Raw genomic sequence first — 13,120 nt, 5'->3', positions numbered from 1 at the left:
CACGCAGCTCCCTTCTATTTCAATGGCGAAATCCCACTCTTGAGGGCACGGCCCAGCACTTCGGCAGAGGGCGCAGTCCTCCGGCATGTTGTCCTTTGTCCCGGCTGCGGCACTCGGCGTTTGCTCGCATGCGTGCCGTACTCGGAAGTGCGTCAGATAACGACTTCTGGGTCGGCGCACAAGACATTGGCTTTGTTTCTAGCTGCGCATGGTCCCCCTCGTTTTTCTTGCAGGTTTTTACCCAGCAGGATTAATACTCTAATCGTGGGTGGGGGCCCTCTTTTTTTTATTTGATTAAAGTATAAGGTAGTGACCGTGGGTCACTTCCGGCGGGGGGGACGGAGCTACGCTAGGGGGAGGGTCTGTCAGCTATATAAGCACAGCAGCCGCCAGACTCTCCCTCTCTGCCGCAGTGAGTTGTTCAGACTAAAGTATTCTCTCCAAGTTTTGTTTTGCAGATGGCGTCTCCGAATGGCGACCAGCATGGGAAATCCTCCCATAAACAGAAGCACCTAACTTGTGCCAACTGTGAGATGCCGATGCCAGACTCCTATGAATACAATAGGTGTCCTTTATGCCGTCCTCCCCCGACGCAACCCCAACCCACTATGGGTGACCTGTTCGGTTGGATGAAAGAATTTATGGGGAATTCTATTATGGAGATCAAAAGTGCCCTTTCTTCTAAAAGGGCCAGAGCTTCAATGGCGGAAGACGTAATTTCTATAGAAGACCGTTCCTCCTCTTCTGATGCAGATGATGCCACTTTTTCCTGCTGAGAAGACGCAAAGACTTCTACGCTCCATCCGATCAAGGGATCATGATGTTGAGCAAGGGGAAGCTCCACCGTCCACCTCTAGGGGGCCAAGGGCCTTTAAAGTGGATTAAAATTTAAGGAAACTTATGCTAACTGAATGGAAGCATCCTGAAAAAGGTCCGGTTCTCACTAAGAGATTTAAGCTGATGTTTCCTCTCCAGGAGTCGGAATCAGAACTGTGGGTACCGCCTCCGAAGGTCGATATGGCGATCTCCAAGTTGTCTAAGAGGACCTTAGTTCCTTCTGATGATGGAAGCAACCTTCAGGATCCATTAGATCGCAGGGCTGAATGTACTCTGAGGCGCAGCTATTCCGCAGCTGCAGCCTCTGCTTCAGTTGCAGTTGCTTCCTTAGAGGTCGCGGAGTTTGTTCGGTCCCGCATTCTGAGAATCCAGTCGGATCTGGAATCTGGGGACTCCAGAACAGACGTACTAGATCAGTTCTAAACCTTACTCCTAGGAACGGACTTTTTGTGTGACTCTTCCACACAGCACCTGAAGTTAGACGCCAAAGGCATGGCTCTCTCTTCCGCCAGTCGGTGGCCCCTATGGCTGCGTCCCTGGGTTGCCGATAACGCCTCCAAATTTAATCTGTGTGGCTTACCATATGAACCAGGAAGACTCTTTGGTTCAGAGTTGGATAAATTAATGGAGAGCCTTGCGGATAAAAAGGGGAAGTCCCTCCCCCAACAATCCTTTCGAGCCAGAGTAGGCCCAGAAGTTCAAGAACCCAGGGCCCCTCCAGGTCTCAGACGTCAAGAGTCGTCCAGACGCGGTCGTGGAAAAGACCGTAAAGCGGATCTATGACTCTCCCGCTTATCCTCCCCTATCCCCTCCAGATCATCTATGCGATTCTTCTCAAAATTTCAGTTCCCCTCAGACTACCTCCAACCGAAGTTTGTTTCAGCAGGCCTGGCTGCAAAACATTCCGGACCAGTGGGTCCTAGAAATAATTATGTTTGGGTACAAAATAGATTTTCTGTCCCCTCCCCGAGAAAAGTTTGTTTTAACCAAAACTCTAAACCAGACCAAACTGTCTATCTTAGAGGATTCTGTCCTCCTTTATGTACAAAAAAGGGCCCTAGAGGAAGTCCTTCCTCACGAACAGGGGCTGGGACTATACTCCCCCATTTTTCTAGTCCCGAAGCCGTTGGGCGATTGCCGCATGATCATGGACCTGCGTTACCTAAATCTGTTCATAAGACCAAAGCGCTTCAGAATGGAGATTATTCGATCACTCATCAGCATCCTAAACCCTGGCGATCTAATGATCACCTTAGATCTGAAGGAGGCTTACCTTCACATCCGCATTCACCCAGCTCACAGGAGATTTTTAACAGTTGCGGTCTCCTTAAGAGGGATGGTAAAACATTACCAGTTTGCTGTGCTGCCTTTTGGCATTTCCTCCGCTCCCACACTTTCACAAAAGTTGTGGCTCCGGTTGTCGCCCAAATCAGGCTTCAAGGGCTAGAGATCTTGCCATACCTAGACGACTGGCTTCTGAAAGCCGCTACTCTAGACGTTCTTTTATCTCATCTTCAGCTGGCTCTTCAGTCTCTCCAGCGCTTGGGCTGGCTTATAAATTTGGAAAAATCGGAGAGCCTTCCATCTACTTCCAGGATATTCCTGGGTTTTATTGTGGAGTCCGAACGGATGACTCTTTCCCTTTCTCCAGAGAGGAAGGACCGAGTGATAAGAGCCGCGCAGTTCCTCATGGCAACTCGGCGGGTGTCCATCAGAACTCTCATGAAGATGTTAGGCCACATGGCAGCATCTGCGGAAGCAGTTACTTGGGCCCTATGGCACCTACGTCCACTTCAGGAAGAAGTGTTAGCAGTCTGGAATCGCAACCCCTGGGGGTTGGACAAGACGCACTCGCTGTCTACCGAAGTCCGTTCCTCCCTCAGGTGGTGGAGGAACCTATCAGATGGAAGGTCCTTGATTCAACCTCGTTGGATCACGTTGACCACAGACGCCTCCCTGCTAGGTTGGGAAGCCCATCCAGAGAAGAATCCAGTAGAAGATACCTGGAGCCAGCAGGAGAGACTTCTCTCATACAATCTGAGAGAATTGAGAGCAGTTCATCTCGCTCTCTACCACTTTGCTCCTCTTATCCGCGGAAAGGCGGTAAGAGTCCGCTCGGACAATACGACAGCAGTCGCTTATATCAACAGACAGGGAGGCACAAGATCTCAACCTCTTCTCCAGGAAGTTGGTCTAATTCTTGCTTGGGCAGAAACCAGTCTATCCCACCTTTCGGCTGTTCACATCAGAAGGAATCTCAACATAGTTTCAGATCGGCTGAGTCGGGGTCTGCCAGTTCCAGGTGAATGGTCGTTGAACAGAGACGTTTTCACCCAGATCACTCTCCGGTTGGGTACTCCAGAGATTGACTTGATGGCGACCCGCTTGAACGCCAAGGTGGACAGATTCTGCTCCCTCTACCAGGAGGACAATCCTCTGGTGATAGACGCTCTGTCCATAACATGGAGGTTCAGGCTGGCTTACATATTCCCTCCAATTTCCATGATACCAAGGGTATTGACGAAAATCAAGCAAGACCAGACCCCGGTCATTGCGATAATACCATTCTGGCCAAAGAGGTCTTGGTTCACCCAGCTCATGAAGATGAGTCAGAGCACATATTGGAAACTTCCCCTAACGCAGGACCTAGTGTATCAGGACAGAGGTCCCTGCCTAGATCTGAAGAGACTCAGTCTGATAGCCTGGAGATTGAAAGGTCCCTACTAGAAGCCTTGAGGTCTTGAGAACCATGTCACACTCCAGGGCGGAGTCTACAAAGTCTACTCTATGTTATACAAGATCTTCCTCCAGTGGTGTGCTGTTAAAGAGGTTGTACCCTCAGATCCTCCTCTTTCAGCTATTTTATAGTTTCTGCAGGACGGCCTGGACAAGGGTCTAAGCCCGTCAATGCTCAGAGCTCATACCAGTGCTCTTTCTGCCTTTTTAGGCAGACCTTTAGCTCAAGACCCCCTACTCAGGAGGTTCCTCAAAAGAGCCAAAAGATTAAAACCTAGAATCCTGAGACCTATCCCTGAATGGGATTTATCTGTGGTTCTGAAGGGGCTATCCTCTCTCCCCTTTGAACCCTTGGAAAATGTGGACCTTAGATTTTTATCTTTGAAGGTCCTACTGGCCCTAACTTCGGCCAAGAGGACTGGAGAACTTTAGGCCTTGGCGGCTGCTGAGCCTTATATCCTCTTCCTCCAGGACAGAGTTCTGTTGAGGTTTCTACCGACCTTTGTCCCCAAGGTACCATCATTCAGAAATACTAACCAGACCATCACCTTACCGGTTTTATGTCCCTCTCCCTCATCTCCGGAGGAAGAAGCCCTTCATTCCTTGGACATTTCAAAAAATCTCAGAATCTACCTGAACAGAACTGCAGACTTCAGAAGAATCGAACACCTACTGCTGTCCTTGACGGGGGAAAACAAAGGTCTAAAGGCCTCTAAACCCTCTTTGAGTAGATGGGTATAAGAGGTAATCCATTAAGCTTTTCTAGCTCAGGGGTTGGCTCCTCCATCCTTTGTCACTGCCCACTCTACAAGGGCAGTATCTACTTCATACGCGGAGAAAAGTTTGCTTCCACTAGAACAAATCTGTGCTGCAGTTTCTTGGAGCTCCCACAGCACCTTTATAAAGCATTACCGCCTAGACTCTAGGCGCTCTGAGAGAGTGGAATTTGGACGTACAATTCTCAGTGCAGCCCTCTCATAAAAAAAAGAGAACGGGGGACCCTCCCAATTTGTCTGTTGCTCCTTGCTAGGTCTCCACTTGTGCTGCTGGTTAGGACGTAAGGGAAGCGTTAATTTTAGCGTAAATTTGTTTTCCCTTAGTTCTAACAGCAGCACACAAATTTCCCACCCTATTTTGTTTTATGTACTTGCTGATAAAGCACTGGTAGAAGGACGGGCGTCACTTTATAGGGGGTGGGTTAATTTTTTGATTAGCTTGGTAGTAATTTTGATCAATAAAAATTCCACCTGTCCTACCAGTTTCACAGGGGAGAACTCCCCACTTGTGCTGCTGTTAGCACTAAGGGAAAACAAATTTACGTTAAAATTAACGCGTATAATATACAGTATACCGTCCTCTGTAGCAGTATACTGCCCTCTGTAGTGTGTGTGTGTGTATATATATATATATATATAGTATACTGTCCTCTGTAGTATATATACAGTATACTGTCCTCTGTAGTATATATACCGTATACTGTCCTCTTCCGTGTTAATTACTTTACACAGTTTAGTGTCATCTGCAAAAATTGATATTTTACTATGCAAGCCTTCTACAAGATCATTAATAAATATATTGAAGAGAATAGGGCCCAATACTGACCCCTGAGGTACTCCACTAGTGACAGTGACCTCTCCAGTACTGACCCCTGAGGTACCCCACTAGTGACAGTGACCCCTCCAGTACTGACCCCTGAGGTACCCCACTAGTGACAGTGACCTCTCCAGTACTGACCCCTGAGGTACCCCACTAGTGACAGTGACCCCTCCAATACTGACCCCTGAGGTACCCCACTAGTGACAGTGACCCCTCCAGTACTGACCCCCCGAGGTACCCCACTAGTGACAGTGACCCCTCCAATACTGACCCCTGAGGTACCGCACTAGTGACAGTGACCCCTCCAGTACTGACCCCTGAGGTACCCCACTAGTGACAGTGACCCCTCCAGTACTGACCCCTGAGGTACCCCACTAGTGACAGTGACCCCTCCAATACTGACCCCTGAGGTACCCCACTAGTGACAGTGACCTCTCCAGTACTGACCCCTGAGGTACCCCACTAGTGACAGTGACCCCTCCAATACTGACCCCTGAGGTACCCAACTAGTGACAGTGTTCCCTCCAGTACTGACCCCTGAGGTACCCCACTAGTGACAGTGACCCCTCCGGTACTGACCCCTGTGGTACCCCACTATTGACAGTGACCCCTCCAATACTGACCCCTGAGGTACCCAACTAGTGACAGTGTCCCCTCCAGTACTGACCCCTGAGGTACCCCACTAGTGACAGTGATCCCTCCGGTACTGACCCCTGTGGTACCCCACTAGTGACAGTGACCCCTCCAGTACTGACCCCTGAGGTACCCCACTAGTGACAGTGACCTCTCCAGTACTGACCCCTGAGGTACCCCACTAGTGACCTCTACAATACTGACCCCTGAGGTACCCCACTAGTGACAGTGACCCCTCCAGTACTGACCCCCCGAGGTACCCCACTAGTGACAGTGACCTCTCCAGTACTGACCCCCCGAGGTACCCCACTAGTGACAGTGACCTCTCCAGTACTGACCCCTGAGGTACCCCACTAGTGACAGGGACCCCTCCAGTACTGACCCCTGAGGTACCCACTAGTGACAGTGACCCCTCCAGTACTGACCCCTGAGGTACCCCACTAGTGACAGGGACCCCTCCAGTACCCACTAGTGACAGTGTCCCCTCCAGTACTGACCCTCTGAAATATAAATATAAATAGTTGTAATCTGCTCTCCAATGTCTTTGTGTAAGGAGAGGTAAAACTCTCAACCGCCGTCAGCCAAAGGTGTTCTCATGTTAAGTTCTGCTGAGCATCTCCCCCACCGCCCTGCTCAGTCTGTTCTCTTTTATTTACTAACAAAAGGTGTAAAAAGGGGCGGGCCCAAGACTAGGATACAGGAAGTGATGACATACAGGAAGTGATGTCACAGGAAGACAAGACACCATCATTTACAATAACCTAGCTAACAAACACATGTATGCAATAACCTACCATTACCACTGGAGGTAACGTTATCCAGCCTTGCTCAGTGATCAATGCCAGATAAAGTTACTATGATCCTCATGTTTATTTAAAGGACAAGGTCATTACCTCCAGCGGCTGATCAGGCGCACTAGAGACAACAAACGCACGTTCCTTTCATATATTGTTCTCTTAACAAATGCATCCACGCCAAGCTAATAAATCTGCGTCTTGCGCAGGGCCCTAGCTGGCGTCCATACATGGGCCAACAAAACACTGCTCTGCTGAACACATCAGTCTCCCCCGGCCCAGTGCTTAGCACATGGACCATTCGCAGACGGAGACCTCTGCCCCCAGCAGCTGTGACAGGACATACACGGGAAGATATCCACTCCAATGGTTTACCCTGACACTGAGAGACATGATGACAATACACAATATATTAGAAACACATCCTAATAAAATTTCCACAACACCCCTGAGGTACCCCACTAGTGACAGTGACCCCTCCAGTACTGACCCCTGAGGTACTCCACTAGTGACAGTGACCCCTCCAGTACTGACCCCTGAGGTACCCACTAGTGACAGTGACCCCTCCAGTACTGACCCCTGAGGTACTCCACTAGTGACAGTGACCCCTCCAGTACTGACCCCTGAGGTACCCCTCTAGTGACAGTGACCCCTCCAATACTGACCCCTGAGGTACCCACTAGTGACAGTGACCCCTCCAGTACTGACCCCTGAGGTACCCCACTAGTGACAATGACCCCTCCAATACTGACCCCTGAGGTACCCCACTAGTGACAGTGACCCCTCCAGTACTGACCCCTGAGGTACCCCACTAGTGACAGTGACCTCTCCAGTACTGACCCCTGAGGTACCCCACTATTGACCCCTCCAATACTGACCCATGAGGTACCCCACTAGTGACAGTGACCCCTCCAGTACTGACCCCCCGAGGTACCCCACTAGTGACAGTGACCTCTCCAGTACTGACCCCTGAGGTACCCCACTAGTGACAGTGACCCCTCCAATACTGACCCCTGAGGTACCCCACTAGTGACAGTGACCCCTCCAGTACTGACCCCTGAGGTACTCCACTAGTGACAGTGACCCCTCCAGTACTGACCCCTGAGGTACTCCACTAGTGACAGTGACCCCTCCAGTACTGACCCCTGAGGTACCCACTAGTGACAGTGACCCCTCCAGTACTGACCCCTGAGGTACTCCACTAGTGACAGTGACCCCTCCAGTACTGACCCCTGAGGTACCCCTCTAGTGACAGTGACCCCTCCAATACTGACCCCTGAGGTACCCACTAGTGACAGTGACCCCTCCAGTACTGACCCCTGAGGTACCCCACTAGTGACAATGACCCCTCCAATACTGACCCCTGAGGTACCCCACTAGTGACAGTGACCCCTCCAGTACTGACCCCTGAGGTACCCCACTAGTGACAGTGACCTCTCCAGTACTGACCCCTGAGGTACCCCACTAGTGACCCCTCCAATACTGACCCCTGAGGTACCCCACTAGTGACAGTGACCCCTCCAGTACTGACCCCCCGAGGTACCCCACTAGTGACAGTGACCTCTCCAGTACTGACCCCTGAGGTACCCCACTAGTGACAGTGACCCCTCCAATACTGACCCCTGAGGTACCCCACTAGTGACAGTGACCCCTCCAGTACTGACCCCTGAGGTACCCCACTAGTGTCCCCTCCAGTACTGACCCCTGAGGTACCCCACTAGTGACAGTGACCCCTCCGGTACTGACCCCTGAGGTACCCCACTAGTGACAGTGTCCCCTCCAGTACTGACCCCTGAGGTACCCCACTAGTGACAGGGACCCCTCCAGTACTGACCCCTGAGGTACCCCACTAGTGACAGTGTCCCCTCCAGTACTGACCCCTGAGGTACCCCACTAGTGACAGTTACCCCTCCGGTACTGACCCCTGAGGTACCCCACTAGTGACAGGGACCCCTCCAGTACTGACCCCTGAGGTACTCCACTAGTGACAGTGACCCCTCCAGTACTGACCCCTGAGGTACTCCACTAGTGACAGTGACCCCTCCAGTACTGACCCCTGAGGTACCCACTAGTGACAGTGACCCCTCCAGTACTGACCCCTGAGGTACTCCACTAGTGACAGTGACCCCTCCAGTACTGACCCCTGAGGTACCCCTCTAGTGACAGTGACCCCTCCAATACTGACCCCTGAGGTACCCACTAGTGACAGTGACCCCTCCAGTACTGACCCCTGAGGTACCCCACTAGTGACAATGACCCCTCCAATACTGACCCCTGAGGTACCCCACTAGTGACAGTGACCCCTCCAGTACTGACCCCTGAGGTACCCCACTAGTGACAGTGACCTCTCCAGTACTGACCCCTGAGGTACCCCACTAGTGACCCCTCCAATACTGACCCCTGAGGTACCCCACTAGTGACAGTGACCCCTCCAGTACTGACCCCCCGAGGTACCCCACTAGTGACAGTGACCTCTCCAGTACTGACCCCTGAGGTACCCCACTAGTGACAGTGACCCCTCCAATACTGACCCCTGAGGTACCCCACTAGTGACAGTGACCCCTCCAGTACTGACCCCTGAGGTACCCCACTAGTGTCCCCTCCAGTACTGACCCCTGAGGTACCCCACTAGTGACAGTGACCCCTCCGGTACTGACCCCTGAGGTACCCCACTAGTGACAGTGTCCCCTCCAGTACTGACCCCTGAGGTACCCCACTAGTGACAGGGACCCCTCCAGTACTGACCCCTGAGGTACCCCACTAGTGACAGTGTCCCCTCCAGTACTGACCCCTGAGGTACCCCACTAGTGACAGTGACCCCTCCAGTACTGACCCCTGAGGTACCCCACTAGTGACAGTGACCCCTCCGGTACTGACCCCTGAGGTACCCCACTAGTGACAATGACCCCTCCAATACTGACCCCTGAGGTACCCCACTAGTGACAGTGACCCCTCCAGTACTGACCCCTGAGGTACCCCACTAGTGACAGTGACCTCTCCAGTACTGACCCCTGAGGTACCCCACTATTGACCCCTCCAATACTGACCCCTGAGGTACCCCACTAGTGACAGTGACCCCTCCAGTACTGACCCCCCGAGGTACCCCACTAGTGACAGTGACCTCTCCAGTACTGACCCCTGAGGTACCCCACTAGTGACAGTGACCCCTCCAATACTGACCCCTGAGGTACCCCACTAGTGACAGTGACCCCTCCAGTACTGACCCCTGAGGTACTCCACTAGTGACAGTGACCCCTCCAGTACTGACCCCTGAGGTACTCCACTAGTGACAGTGACCCCTCCAGTACTGACCCCTGAGGTACCCACTAGTGACAGTGACCCCTCCAGTACTGACCCCTGAGGTACTCCACTAGTGACAGTGACCCCTCCAGTACTGACCCCTGAGGTACCCCTCTAGTGACAGTGACCCCTCCAATACTGACCCCTGAGGTACCCACTAGTGACAGTGACCCCTCCAGTACTGACCCCTGAGGTACCCCACTAGTGACAATGACCCCTCCAATACTGACCCCTGAGGTACCCCACTAGTGACAGTGACCCCTCCAGTACTGACCCCTGAGGTACCCCACTAGTGACAGTGACCTCTCCAGTACTGACCCCTGAGGTACCCCACTAGTGACCCCTCCAATACTGACCCCTGAGGTACCCCACTAGTGACAGTGACCCCTCCAGTACTGACCCCCCGAGGTACCCCACTAGTGACAGTGACCTCTCCAGTACTGACCCCTGAGGTACCCCACTAGTGACAGTGACCCCTCCAATACTGACCCCTGAGGTACCCCACTAGTGACAGTGACCCCTCCAGTACTGACCCCTGAGGTACCCCACTAGTGTCCCCTCCAGTACTGACCCCTGAGGTACCCCACTAGTGACAGTGACCCCTCCGGTACTGACCCCTGAGGTACCCCACTAGTGACAGTGTCCCCTCCAGTACTGACCCCTGAGGTACCCCACTAGTGACAGGGACCCCTCCAGTACTGACCCCTGAGGTACCCCACTAGTGACAGTGTCCCCTCCAGTACTGACCCCTGAGGTACCCCACTAGTGACAGGGACCCCTCCGGTACTGACCCCTGAGGTACCCCACTAGTGACAGGGACCCCTCCAGTACTGACCCCTGAGGTACTCCACTAGTGACAGTGACCCCTCCAGTACTGACCCCTGAGGTACTCCACTAGTGACAGTGACCCCTCCAGTACTGACCCCTGAGGTACCCACTAGTGACAGTGACCCCTCCAGTACTGACCCCTGAGGTACTCCACTAGTGACAGTGACCCCTCCAGTACTGACCCCTGAGGTACCCCTCTAGTGACAGTGACCCCTCCAATACTGACCCCTGAGGTACCCACTAGTGACAGTGACCCCTCCAGTACTGACCCCTGAGGTACCCCACTAGTGACAATGACCCCTCCAATACTGACCCCTGAGGTACCCCACTAGTGACAGTGACCCCTCCAGTACTGACCCCTGAGGTACCCCACTAGTGACAGTGACCTCTCCAGTACTGACCCCTGAGGTACCCCACTAGTGACCCCTCCAATACTGACCCCTGAGGTACCCCACTAGTGACAGTGACCCCTCCAGTACTGACCCCCCGAGGTACCCCACTAGTGACAGTGACCTCTCCAGTACTGACCCCTGAGGTACCCCACTAGTGACAGTGACCCCTCCAATACTGACCCCTGAGGTACCCCACTAGTGACAGTGACCCCTCCAGTACTGACCCCTGAGGTACCCCACTAGTGTCCCCTCCAGTACTGACCCCTGAGGTACCCCACTAGTGACAGTGACCCCTCCGGTACTGACCCCTGAGGTACCCCACTAGTGACAGTGTCCCCTCCAGTACTGACCCCCTGAGGTACCCCACTAGTGACAGGGACCCCTCCAGTACTGACCCCTGAGGTACCCCACTAGTGACAGTGTCCCCTCCAGTACTGACCCCTGAGGTACCCCACTAGTGACAGTGACCCCTCCAGTACTGACCCCTGAGGTACCCCACTAGTGACAGGGACCCCTCCAGTACTGACCCCTGAGGTACCCCACTAGTGACAGTGACCCCTCCAGTACTGACCCCCCGAGGTACCCCACTAGTGACAGTGACCTCTCCAGTACTGACCCCTGAGGTACCCCACTAGTGACAGGGACCCCTCCAGTACTGACCCCTGAGGTACCCACTAGTGACAGTGTCCCCTCCAGTACTGACCCCTGAAATATAAATATAAATAGTTGTAATCTGCTCTCCAATGTCTTTGTGTAAGGAGAGGTAAAAATCTCAACCGCCGTCAGCCAAAGGTGTTCTCATGTTAAGTTCTGCTGAGCATCTCCCCCACCGCCCTGCTCAGTCTGTTCTCTTTTATTTACTAACAAAAGGTGTAAAAGGGGCGGGCCCAAGACTAGGATACAGGAAGTGATGACATACAGGAAGTGATGACACAGGAAGACAAGACACCATCATTTACAATAACCTAGCTAACAAACACATGTATACTATAACCTACCATTACCACTGGAGGTAACGTTATCCAGCCTTGCTCAGTGAAAGTTACTATGATCCTCATGTTTATTTAAAGGACAAGGTCATTACCTCCAGCGGCTGATCAGGCGCACTAGAGACAACAAACGCACGTTCCTTTCATATATTGTTCTCTTAACAAATGCATCCACGCCAAGCCAATAAATCCGCGTCTTGCGCAGGGCCCTAGCTGGCGTCCATACATGGGCCAACAAAACACTGCTCTGCTGAACACATCAGTCTCCCCCGGCCCAGTGCTTAGCACATGGACCATTCGCCGACGGAGACCTCTGCCCCCAGCAGCTGTGACAGGACATACACGGGGAGATATCCACTCCAATGGTTTACCCTGACACTGAGAGACATGATGACAATACACAATATATTAGAAACACATCCTAATAAAATTTCCACAACACCCCTGAGGTACCCCACTAGTGACAGTGACCCCTCCAATGCTGACCCCTGAGGTACTCCACTAGTGACAGTGACCCCTCCAATACTGACCCCTGAGGTACCCCACTAGTGACAGTGACCCCTCCAATGCTGACCCCTGAGGTACTCCACTAGTGACAGTGACCTCTCCAGTACTGACCCCTGAGGTACCCACTAGTGACAGTGACCCCTCCAGTACTGACCCCTGAGGTACCCCACTAGTGACAGTGACCCCTCCAATGCTGACCCCTGAGGTACCCCACTAGTGACAGTGACCCCTCCAGTACTGACCCCTGAGGTACCCACTAGTGACAGTGACCCCTCCAGTACTGACCCCTGAGGTACCCCACTAGTGACAGTGACCCCTCCAATACTGACCCCTGAGGTACCCCACTAGTGACAGTGACCCCTCCAGTACTGACCCCTGAAGTACTCCACTAGTGACAGTGACCCCTCCAATACTGACCCCTCCAGTACTGACCCCTGAGGTACTCCACTAGTGACAGTGACCCCTCCAGTACTGACCCCTGAGGTACCCCACTAGTGACAGTGACCCC

Source organism: Bufo bufo, chromosome 6, assembly GCF_905171765.1.
Source record: "Bufo bufo chromosome 6, aBufBuf1.1, whole genome shotgun sequence".
Taxonomy (NCBI): domain Eukaryota; kingdom Metazoa; phylum Chordata; class Amphibia; order Anura; family Bufonidae; genus Bufo; species Bufo bufo.
The sequence above is the reverse complement of the archived record's forward strand: the minus strand, read 5'-3'. Positions refer to the sequence as shown.